General features: G+C 43.6%; 1 long non-coding RNA gene across 1 annotated transcript; it reads right to left on the bottom strand.

Annotated features, from left to right (window-relative positions):
* Positions 1-3,448: 3,448 nt before the first annotated feature.
* On the bottom strand, positions 3,449-12,196 carry LOC145534407 (uncharacterized). The gene is made up of 2 exons (XR_014074567.1): positions 9,004-12,196; positions 3,449-7,405 (listed from the first exon to the last, which is right to left on the bottom strand). It is a non-coding gene; the product is annotated as an uncharacterized LOC145534407 (long non-coding RNA).
* Positions 12,197-12,422: the final 226 nt, after the last annotated feature.

Below are 12,422 nucleotides of genomic sequence, written 5' to 3'. Positions count from 1 at the left end.
TACAAAGAGAATCACAGGGACTGACGATTAGGGGACTGGAGCATGCAGCTGATAGCCAGTCAGAGAAAGCTTTTCGTCTGGCTTCCAAAAGGGCTCCTGGGGTGGTGTTCATTAACTTCTTTAATGCATCTTTCTTTGGGTTCTGATTCAGTTAACAAACAAGAGCAAATGCATTTCTCAGTGGCAGACAGAATTTAATCAAGCTGGCAATATTGATACACAAAACCAAAATTTCATCGTATTTGTTTGCAAGGAGCTCACATGATTACCAGTCACACGATACCTTTCAGTATCATCCATCTCGGTGGAAAAGCACTTACTACAATCAGAGGCCAGCTCAGCTTCTCAGAGTGAAGATCCACCATCAGGATCCGCCCAGGGGCTCGGGGCCCACGCGCTGTGCCTCCTTTGGCTGCAGGAAAACCCTTTTGCGCCTCAGAGCCTATTCAGAAAGCTTCTTGAGAAGCTCAGTAACAGGAGCAAAAGGAGAATTGAGAATGAATGTCTAACGGGTTCAAAGCAATTTAGCTCTCCTGTCCTCTTCTCTGAGCCCCCGGCCCCCATAAAAGGTCAGCTACCTGAGGAAGTGTCCCCATGGTTACTGCGGGAAGACGGACATACAACAGAGAGCACCTCACTCCCAAACATCCAGCTGAGAGTGCCTCCCCTATGTCCTCGACGGCCAGCAGCCCCTTCCTCCGGGCCCCCAGGAAGCCGGACTCCATTTCTGCTTGTGGCTCTGCTCTGAGACCTGCTACCCTCACTTCTTGCTGTCTCCAGAGTGTGTTAGCCTGCCCCAGCTCCACCACCCGCTTCTCCTCTACAAAAGGGCACCATCTCCTTGCCTTTGGGTTCAGCTGCCACAGCTAGACAAGGATGCGTTACAGTCTGCAGGTCCTGCAGCTTCTAGATTCTACACTATTAACAATCTCTGGGGAAGTTCCCTCCATCAAAGGCTTCACCGTGTTATCTGCAGAAATAGCTTTATCACTCTGAGCTACTCTCATCATTTAGGGAAATTCTTATATCAGCTTGTGCTCAGTCATATCCAACTCTTTGTGACCCCATGGACTGAAGCCCATTAGGCTCCTCTGTCCATGGAATTTTTTCAGGCAAGAATACTGAAGTAGGTTGCCAGGTGATCGTCCCAATCCAGGAATCAAACCTGCCTCTTTGACGTTGCATTGGCAGGCAATTCTTTACCACTATGCCACCTGGGAAGCCCCCATACTGTACTGGATCTTAGACTGCTTATCATCAAAGTTCCCAGGTGACAAGCTTCTGAGCAGGTCTTTCTAAGAATGGGTAGTATCAGGCCTGTTGAATTAAATCTTTTTTTTTTCAGAGCTGTTAAGAATTCTTCTGGCACTACTAATCTGCCACTTTTAGTCATTTTATTATGGAAATTTTCAAATTTGAGGGCCCTATTTGATATCCTATCTAATAAAGTATAAAAACTCCTTTACTATTGACAGTCCTGCAAGACAAAAGATATCTATCACTGTGATGCTGAGACATTTTGGTGAAGAAACTCCCACTGTAAGGTGATTTTTATAACTTGATCTGAGGGCACTGAGTCTCTTACAAAGAGAACATTCACACTGAACAAGAACCAACTATACTGAAGGGCAAATAAAACATTCATTTCAACATGTTCTTTCACACCATTCTACTTTGGTCCATGAGCTGTTTTCTTCATGTCAGAAGTGTGTACATATCATTTAAACATAAAAGTTTAAAAAAATAAAAGTTTAGATTCTGTGGCATCATCATGTTTTACAAGCAACTCCTGCAGCTGAATTACAGAAAAATAAACGACCCAATCAAAAAATGGGCCAAAGAACTAAACAGACATTTCTCCAAAGAAGACATACAGATGGCTAACAAACACGTGAAAAGATGCTCAACATCACTCATTATTAGAGAAATGCAAATCAAAACCACAATGAGGTACCATTTCACACCAGTCAGAATGGCTGCTATCCAAAAGTCTACAAGCAATAAATGCCAGAGAGGTTGTGGAGAAAAGGGAACCCTCTTACACTGTTGGTGGGAATGCAAACTAGTACAGCCACTATGGAGAGCAGTGTGGAGATTCCTTAAAAAACTGGGAATAGAACTGCCATATGACCCAGAATCCCACTGCTGGGCATACACACTGAGGAAACCAGAATTGAAAGAGACACGTGTACCCCAATGTTCATCACAGCACTGTTTACAATAGCCAGGACATGGAAGCAACCTAGATGTCCATCAGCAGACGAGTGGATAAGGAAGCTGTGGTACATATACAGAATGGAACATTACTCAGCCATTAAAAAGAATACATTTGAATCAGTTCTATTGAGATGGATGAAACTGGAGCCCATTATACAGAGTGAAGTAAGCCAGAAAGAAAAACACCAATACAGTATCAGTTCAGTTCAGTCACTCAGTCATGTCCGACTCTTTGCGACCCCATGAATTGCAGCACTCCAGGCCTCTCTGTCCATTACCAACTCTCGGAGTCTACCCAAACCCATGTCCATCGAGTCGGTGATGCCATCCAACCATCTCATCCTCTGTCATCCCCTTCTCCTCCCGCCCCCAATCCTACCCAGCATTAGGGTCTTTTCCAATGAGTCAACCCTTCGCATGAGGTGCCCAAAGTATTGGAGTTTCAGCTTCAACATCAGACCTTCCAATGAACACCCAGGATTGATCTCTTTTAGGATGGATTGATTGGATCTCCTTGCAGTCCAAGGGACTCTCAAGAGTCTTCTCCAACACCACAGTTCAAAAGCATCAATTCTTCGGCGCTCAGCTTTCTTCACCGTCCAACTCTCACATCCATACATGACCACTGGAAAAACCATAGCCTTGACTAGACAGACTTTTGTTGGCAAAGTAATGTCTCTGCTTTTAAATATGCTATCTAGGTTGGCCATAACCTTCCTTCCAAGGAGTAAGCGTCTTTTAATTTCATGGCTGCAATCACCATCTGCAGTGATTTTGGAGCCCCAAAAAATAAAGTCTGACACTGTTTCCACTGTTTCCCCATCTATTTCCCATGAAGTGATGGGACCAGATGCCATGATCTTAGTTTTCTGAACTAAGTATACTAATGCATATATATGGAATTTGAAAGATGGTAATGATAACCTTATATGTGAGACAGAATAAGAGACACAGATGCATAAAATCGTCTTATGGACTCTGAGGGAGAAGGTGAGGGTGGGACGTTCTGGGAGAATAGCATTGAAACATGTATATTATCATATGTGAAACAGAACACCATTCTAGGTTCAATGCATGAGACAAATGCTCAGGGCCGGGGCAATGGGATGACCCAGAGGGATGGGATGGGGAGGGAGGTGGGAAGGGGTTTCAGGGTGGGGAACACATGTAAACCCATGGCTGATTCAAGTCAATGTATGGCAAAAACCACTACAATATTGTAAAGTAATTAGCCCCCAACTAAAATAAATAAATTTATTTAAAAAAAAAAAAGATTTCAGTTGAACCAAAGAACTGCATAAGGCTATTTAAAACATATTTCATTTCTGCTTCTTACTGAAAAATTATATATCACCAAAAAGTACATAAATGTACAACTCACTGAAGCTCCAAAAATAGATGACGCTGTGTAATCAGAGCCGGGATCAGGGGAAAGTACATTTCTCACAATGATACGCCTGCCCTCCACACAGCCCTCTGCCGTCACTCCCCTGCTCACGCGGACTGCTGTGCCCAATGTATGGTGCGGGCTTTGCTGGTTTTGCTCTTCAGGTGGATGGATTGTAGAGAAGGTGCCCTTTGCCATCTGGCTTCTTTCATGCAACATAATTTCTGTTGTTGCATTTTACTGATGCTGCTGCATTTTAAATTGCTATGCAGGATTTCACTGTGGAAAAACCATGATTTACTTGCTCATTGCATTGGTGATGGGCATTTAGGTTGGTCTCCTTCCCTTTGTTGTTGTCATCCAGTTGCTAAGTCGTGTCCTCTCTTCATGACCCCATGGACTGCAACACGCCAGGCTTCTCTGTCCTTCACTATCTCCCAGAATTTTCTCAAACTCATGTCCATCTCCTTCCCTTTGGGTTACTGCAAACACCCACTTGTGGATACCACATTAATCGTCACATGGAATCCCCTAATCCCCGTGGAGAGCTTCCAGGAGTATTGCTGGGGTTTCCCTAGATCCCACCAGGCTTCGGAGGAGCAGGGACTAGAGTTGTAGCAATGTCCATGATGCCATCAGCTCTCAGAGAGTCCGGTCTCCAGAACCTCCAGCCCCACACCAGCCACACCGGGTTCAGGGCTCAGAGGCTGGACCCCCACTGCTGAGAGCAGTCATTGCTGCTCCATCACCAGTCTCAGCTTCCTGGCTGTAGCTGTCGCCGCTCTGCCTTGTGTGTGCTTGCTTCTCCATCAGGTTCTGCAGGTGTGGATGGATGTGTGTGCGGGCTCCTTCATGGCCCCACACCCGAGTGGTCCATGGAATGCAGTGGATAACACCAGTCTCCCCTTCTTGTTTTGGACCCAGTTTTAAAAGTGTCTGAAGCAGTAGTTTCCACCTCTTGTTGTTGTTGTTCAGTCACTAATTAGTATCTGACTCTTTGCGACCCCACGGACTACAGCACACCAGGCTCCCCTGTCCTTCCTGCTTACTAAAATGTGTGTCCATTGAGTCAGTGATATTATTGAACCATCTCATCCTCTGTTGCCTCCTTCTTGTCTTGCCCCCAAACTTTCTCAGCATCAGGGTCTTTTCCAGTGTTTTGACTCTTTACATCAGGTAGCCCAAGTATTGGAGATTCAGCTTCAGCATCAGTCCTTCCAATGAATATTCAGGGTTGATTTCCTTTTAAGATGGACCGGTTTGATCTATTTGCTGTCCAAGGGACTCTCAAGAGTCTTCTCCAGCTCCACAGTTGGAAAGCATCAATTCTTTGGCATTCAGCCTTCTTTGTGGCCCAACTCTCACATCCATACATGACTACTGGATAAACCATAGCTCTGACTATACAGATGCTGCCCATTATATGTATCCTGAGCATGGCAGAATGTCAGCTGTGGGAAGCAAGTGCAGAATATAGACTTCCCAAAGAGTGAAAAGTCCTGATTCCTCAGTGTTTCCTTTGTTGTCTTTAAGGTTACAGTATGAGTCTTTGATTTCACCATCATTAATACATATAATTTTATATTCATGTTCATGCAGGGATTCTAGGACATTTGGTACATGGTATGCACTTTGAAAAAATTCTCAAAAAATGTTCACTAATACTAATTACTTGAATTTGTAACATTTAATCTTCAAATGATAAGGACCATAATACCGAAATAGAAAGTAACCCTGGAAACGAAACCAGATATTTTAGCCCTGTTTGAATTAAGTTTGCAGGAAAGTATCTAGATGGTACGTTTTCCCTATTATAATAATTTAAATGGCCTATAATTTTTGCCATTTACATGATTTTTTTATTGGGCTTTGATAATGGCTATTATGTAACTCATAAAATGTGTTATGTGACTATTTTTTTGGGTGCTAAATAACAGTTATGTAACATCAGAACTGTGTTTTCTTAAGAGTATGATTGAATTAATCCATTAATATATTGGGTCCAATCTTTTAATTCTTTGGGTAACATTTTATAACTTTGTATTTTGTGACTCTTGATGATTCAATTCTTTTTGATTAGTTTTTGACTGTATATCGTCTTGTCCAGAGGCTGATGGTGATCCAGGAGAGATGGCACGGCCAGAAGGAATGGTACTGCTTCTGAGTACCACCCTTGCTTAATCTCTTACTCCCTGTCTTGTTACAGACAGTTAAATGCATTTTAAATAACTTCCAAGATGAAATATCATCCATTACATTTTCCTGGGCATTTTCCATTTCTATTGTTCTTCCTGTATTCCCAAAGTCCTAAATTTCCCTTCAGGACTATTTCGCCTCTGACTGAAAAATTTCCTTAGCATCTCTTTTATGAAAGCAGGTCTGCTGGGAACAATGTCTCATCCCAGAATGTCTTCATTTGGCCTGCATCCCTGGACGGTGTGTTTTCTGGGTGTAGGATTCTGGGTTTACAGTCTGCACATATGTACCATCCTGTGACCTCCCACAGGAAATCTGCAGACCTCAGGACTGCTGCTCCCTTATGTGTAAAATGCTGTTCCTCGCTGGCCAATTTCTAGAATTTCTTTTAATCTTTAGTTTTCAGAATTTTGCTCCTGATATGTCTGGTCATGCTTCTCTCTGGGTTTATTTTGCTTCGTTCTGCTTATCTCAAACCTGTAAAATATATATTTTTCACAAAAATTCTCAGCTGCTATTTCTCCATGTACATTTCTCTGTTCCAATCTCTGTCTCCCCTCTGAGGGATCCCATTCCAGTGACACATTTGATATTGTGTCCGAATTCAGAATGTTTGATATTGTCCTACTGTAACCTGAGCCTCTCATTCTTTTCTCATTTTCTTCTTTGTTCTTCAGATTGGATAATTTCTATTCATCTTTTGATTGATGTCTAGTCAGCCCTTTTTTCTATTGAGGCCATTCTTTGAATTATTTTTCAGCTATTGTGTATCTCAGTTCTCAAATTTAATTGCATTCTCTCTCTCTTAAATTTCTACTTCTCTATTGAGAATGTCTGTGTTTCTGTTCACTTCAGGTGATGTCGTGGAGGATGGTTATCAGAGTTTTCTAAATCTTTGATCATTCTGCCATCTGGGTCATCTGAGGGCTGACATTTTTGACTGTCTTTTCCTTTGAAAACTGTTCAGAATTTCACAGCCCTTGGCATGTTAGGGCATTTGGGGTTGTAACTTAGACAATTAACATACAACATTGTGAGGCACCTGAATCCTGTTAAAAATCTGCAGAATACGAACTTCTGTGTTTTGACCAGTAATCAACCCAGTTAGATTAAGACTGATTCAGATTTAGTTGTGCCTGGTTCTTCTGTATCAGCTTTACTTCCAAGCCATGCTATACTGTTGGGGTTTGCCCCACAGTCCCCCAGCATCGTGTGGGGTTGCCTGAGACATGGGCAGCTCCCTTGACAGCACCCTCGCCAGGCTCCTCTGAGTGTGTTCCAGACTTGGGCAGCTTGGAGAACAGTCTGGAACCTTGTTGTTTCCTACGTGGAATTAGGGGTCTCGTATGGTCTCCCTCATACTCTCTGACTTCCAGGGACCCCTCTCCTTGGCTCGATGGCTAGAAATAGTCTCCAAGTTTTCTCCCCTGTCCTGTCATGCTCTTCTGTGGGACTGGTCCTGCCCGCAGGCTGGACGATGAGGGCAAATGGAGAGAACATGGATTTCACTTCTGCATGGTCTTCACAGAGCTGGGGATTCTTTCCATGGTTCCTTTCTCCAGGGACGGTTTTCCCCTGGTCCTGTCCTGTCGCAGCTCTATAGGCCTGGAGAGAAGAAAAGATTTCTCACATTCTCTGGTGGCTCTGAGAGACAGTTTTTCTCAATATTCTGTCCAGAAGGACAGTCTTTTCTTGGAGTTTTTGTTGTGAGCCTTTGCGGGGCCATCCCTGTTCAGCCAGCCAGTGCTTGGGTCAAAGCTGGAGATGAAGGGAAGAAAGAAAACCGGACACTGGAGCTGACTGTGGCCACACGGTTGTCAATGTGGCTTTTGTGTTATGTCCATAGTTTTCATTTGTGATTTCATTTCACTGTGGTGGGAACTGCCTGTGCTGGGCTTGCTGTGTCTTAGGTGGAACCAGAAATCTGAATCCTTTGTTTAAAAAAATATTATTTAGCCATTGAGGACTATTTCACAAATGTTAATCGATGACACATTAAACATCGTTTCTCAATCTCTAGTATCACTCTGATTCTAAGGAAAACACATGAGGTGTAGGATGAGAGGAAATTTTGTTTTCAGTTTTTAGTGACATAATCAATGCAATAATTTGCCAACAAACAACATAATTTTATATTTGGGGTTTTCCCTGAGATTCCAAAGAAAAAAATGATAGATAAGTCAGTATACATCCCAGTAATTAGTGCAGGAAAAGGAAGAGACAACTGACTGGAAAGAACCTGTGACTGTATGGCTACTGTCAGCTCAGATGCTGGGAAGGCTGAGTTTACATGTATTACTTGGTCTGTATTTTAGAAAGTATCACAGAAGTAATAGTAAGTATCATAATTCACTTAAAAATACAAAGCATATGTCTAGTGGAAATACATCAACCCAAAGAGGCTTCATAAAATAAAGCAAAATAAAATATTAACTAAAGTAAAAGAGAATAAAATGATGGAGAAATAGACCAGTGATCCTAGACCTGGGCTTTAATGTTTTTAATATAAATCTAGTTCTAAAATAGTTCTTTTGTGTGTGTATACCACATCTTCTTTACCCATTCCTCTGTCAATTAACATTTGGTTGCTTCCATGATCTGGCTATTGTAAATAGTACAACTGACTCACTTTGCTGTACAACAGGAACTAACCTAACATTGTAAATCAACTGTAGTCCAATAACTTTTTTTTTTAGAATGATGGAGAGTTTTTAGACCATTACACATATTATTCCATGTACTATATACACCATATATAGTAGTGCTGAAAGGTCTTTTACAAAATAGTGGGTTAAATTAAGTTTGATTCTGTGCTTTCAAAAAATAAACTGATGGAATGAGTTATTTCCAGACTCTCCTAAAGTTATGAATATAATAAATTAGCTCACTGAAAACAGAAATCTTTTAAAAATGTTTGTTTTAAAATATAAAAAATACTGCTACCTTTGAACTAGGGATAATTAATGGTTGATTAAGTGATACAAAATAGTACACCATATATTCACATAAGTTATAATTTGACATAATGTCAGACTTAGTACATGAAACTGAAAGTCTTCTTCCTCTTTCAATTACAAAAGCCTCTCATAACAAATTCTTTTCAAAAAACTGTAAAAGCTTGAAAACCAGCAGAACCAACCAAAGCATAGCATCTTCTATGGATTTGTAGGGCTTCCCTGGTAGCTCAGTGGTAAAGAACCCACCTGTCAATGCAGGTGACATGGGTTCCATCTCTGGGTGAGGAAGATCCCCTGGAGAAGGAAATGGCAGCCCACTCTAGTATTCTTGCCTGGGAAATTCCATGGACAGAGGAACCTGGTGGGCTACAGTCCATGGGGTCACCAAGAGTCGGACAGGACTTAGTGACTAAATAACAGCAACAACATAGATTTGTAGCTTAAAGTATTAATTAAAGATATCTTGGAAGGGAAATCTTCTTTATTCTCAACATAAGGGTTTAAATGCGCTCGTTGTTTTGAATCTTACTGAAGTGGGTTATTGTAAGGGTATATGTGATTCCTCTTAATTTTGAACTGTAATAATAAAATAATTCTGTCATATTTTCCATTGTGACGTTCCTTGTTTGAACATAAAAAGCATTACTGGAGATTTCCAGGGCAACCAAGGCAACTCAATTAGGTTGTACCTTTTAATTTTTTATGTTGTTAAAGCTGGTGTAATGAAAAGGTCAGTCCAAGCCTTTGAAATGAAAACACTCATTTCATCTCTTTGTGTTTCCACCAAGCCAAGTTTCCAAAGGCTGCCACTTTGTGGACCAGAACAAGAGAAAACGGCAAAAATCAATGGGAAAAACAGCTTGGATGTCATGCTTCGCCCCGAGCTGCAGCCTTTCCCTGTTTGCACCCCACACGCTTTCATCAGATTCGCTAAATCCGACGCTAGGAGGCCGCTTCACCCTTGTCTTCGCTCCAGCCGGGACCAGTTCAGGCTTGAGGTGCCATCTGGCAGCCTGTCACCTCAGCCGGGTCCCGTGTGCTGGCTGTCACCCCGAGAGCCTCCTGCGGCACAGTCTGCCACGGCCCTGACCCCTCACCACTCCCGGGTGGAGGCACAGCACCGGAAGTGCTTGTGAATCAGTTCCGGGGCAGCCCTGGACCCTCGGAGACCGGAAACCTGCGGTGACCTGCTTGAGGGAGCAGCCCGACACGGGCTCTTCAGAGGGCCCTGCGTGGCCGGACCTTGCTCCCTGCAGAGGCCATTGGCTCCTTCTTCCTTCATCGCTTCGGCCATGCTCAGACCTCACTCCTTCCATTCTTTGCACACTGTTCGTCTGCCTAGAACCCGGTACCCTCCTCTTCTCCAGGGACCGGCCCCCGGCCCCTCCCTCTCCTCACAGAGGCAGCCCTCAGGGGAAAGATGATTCCTGCAGGGGACGTTTTCCTGGTTTTTCTAAGCAGCACCCCTCTGTCTCGTGGTCCTGTCACAGACAGGTCTTGTACTTTTCCTTTGGAGAATTGATCACCGTCCGTGGAAACGGCTCATGGGAGGGAGTCTGTCCTGTTTCCTGCTCTGTCCGGCCTATCTCAAAGCAGACAATCGCCAGTTATCTGACAAATGAATAAATAACCTTTTAATCTGGTTCCCTCCAGCCCGCTGCATCCACGGCAGAACCACCCTCTCTGTCGCGGCCGGAGCGGTGGGCTCAGCAGGCAGGTCTGTCCACGGGCTCCCCTCGCTTGGATCCCTTGGGTATCTTTGCTGCCCTCCTCCCCGGGAGGCCCCCCGCCCCGTGTGCCCAGTCCACCGTGTGGACCTTCTCCTCACGCGTCCACACTGCCCATCACTCCGTGTCAGTTTCCAGGTGATTCCTGGTCCTTTGACTCTTCTGTGCTGATGCCGTGCCCCAGCCCCGGGGTTGGCTGGTGCCAGATGCTTTTTGAAAGGAGTTTACCTGTGTCATTTAATCCTCGTCACAGCTCTCTGTGCCATGTGCTGTATCACCACCCACATTTTCCTGAGAAAACCCTTGGTAATAGGCAAATTCAGAAACTTGAGGAAGGTCATGTTGCTGGTTAGCAGCTGACCTGAGATTTGAAATGGGCATCTGGCCACAGGGCGGATGGAGACGAGCAGAGGAAAGACCCCCGCTTTCATTCCACAGGATGCACTCCTTTAACTAGGGGGACAAATGAGGATGAGTAAGTAATAGGAGGATGATTCTGGTAAGGGCATAAACAGAAAAACTTAAGTTCCAAGCAAAAGCAGTTGAGGAAATTATTTTTTGATTTTTCTCTTTTACCAGGAGATGAAGTTTATATCTCAGAAAACACTTGCTGACAGAAGAATTATCCTGGGACTGTCAATTATGTCATGATAAGTTCCCAAAGATAAAGTTGCTTATAATTTTGGTTTCCTGAGCATAGAGGTCAGATCTGACAGCCTAATAAGCTGGTCCTGGTTTGTGACTTTGCAGACAAAGCCAAATTCTTTTCCCATTCTAAACGATAACAGCTAGATTACAGAGTCCTAGTTTTCAGAGTGTATTCTCTAGATGTAGGTTAGGATGGAAAAACCTGCCAGTATGGCAGGGATGATAAGGGCACTAAATGGAAAGGTGCAGGTGGGCTCCTTCTGTGTTGTTAATCAATAACTACACTTGTGAGAGATTTTCCTCTGAGCTACTGCTTTAAATTAAAAGAGAGATGCTAGCAGTAGTTACCATGGTAACCAAAAGTCAACTGTATCCCAAACTTCTCCTGACTTCCTTTGTAAAAAGATGGTTCTGGGTGAGGTTTTTATCTTTTAACTTAACTTTCAAGAAAAGGTTAAGATTTAAAGGGTCCTGAATTTTGTTTGGGTGGGAAAAAGGCTCTGGAGTCCAGGAAGAAGTGGCCGCTGTTTCTGACAGGTGTGGATTCTTATTACTGGGGATGCTGGCCCATTGGCATGGAGGGGGGCTGTCGGTCCGAAAGGCAGCCAAGCTGACATGTAGCTGAAAATCAGTATTGCAACTCAAAAACCCCATTGTTAGACACTAACTGCAAGTGCACAAAAACCAAATTGCTGGTTGAGGAGAAAATTAGAGAAATGATCTTCCTACTTTTTCTAAAGGCTTTGAGTCCAGAGTGTCTGATTCCAAGACCATTGTGTCTTCTTTGACATTATGACAGCTCCTTCAGGACGTTACAATTCAGGTCCCCTGCGGCCAATCCTGCAAGCTGAAGTGAGTCACCAGCCAATGTCCCAGAAACATTTAAAAATTCATAATCTTCATTTTTAAATTTCCTTCCTTCCCTCCTCCCTCCTTCCTTTCTTCTTTCCTTCATCCTTCCTTCCCTCCCTCCAAGGGAGAGCTGTGTTTCTGACTGCTTCCTGACCCTTCACTCCTCAGCTGGCTTCACTATTGCTGTGAAATCACAGTTCCTATGATCCCACAAACCTATTTCTTTATTTGCTATTTTTCCCCTTGACATTTAGGGAAGACCAGTGAGAACCTCGAGTGCTTCTGGCCGAGATGTTGGGTCTCTGGGGAAGGCCCTGGCTTGCTGTGCTTTCATCTGGGTTTCAAGTTTTATTCAACCCCTGTAGATGGTGCAGAAGCAGACTGGACATTCATGGCTCAGCCTGGGAAGGAAGGACCAAGACAGGGCTGGGGTGGCGA

This window comes from Giraffa tippelskirchi, chromosome 14 (assembly GCF_054371585.1).
Source record: "Giraffa tippelskirchi isolate mGirTip1 chromosome 14, T2T-mGirTip1v1.2.pri, whole genome shotgun sequence".
NCBI lineage: Eukaryota > Metazoa > Chordata > Mammalia > Artiodactyla > Giraffidae > Giraffa > Giraffa tippelskirchi.
The sequence above is the reverse complement of the archived record's forward strand: the minus strand, read 5'-3'. Positions and strand labels throughout refer to the sequence as shown.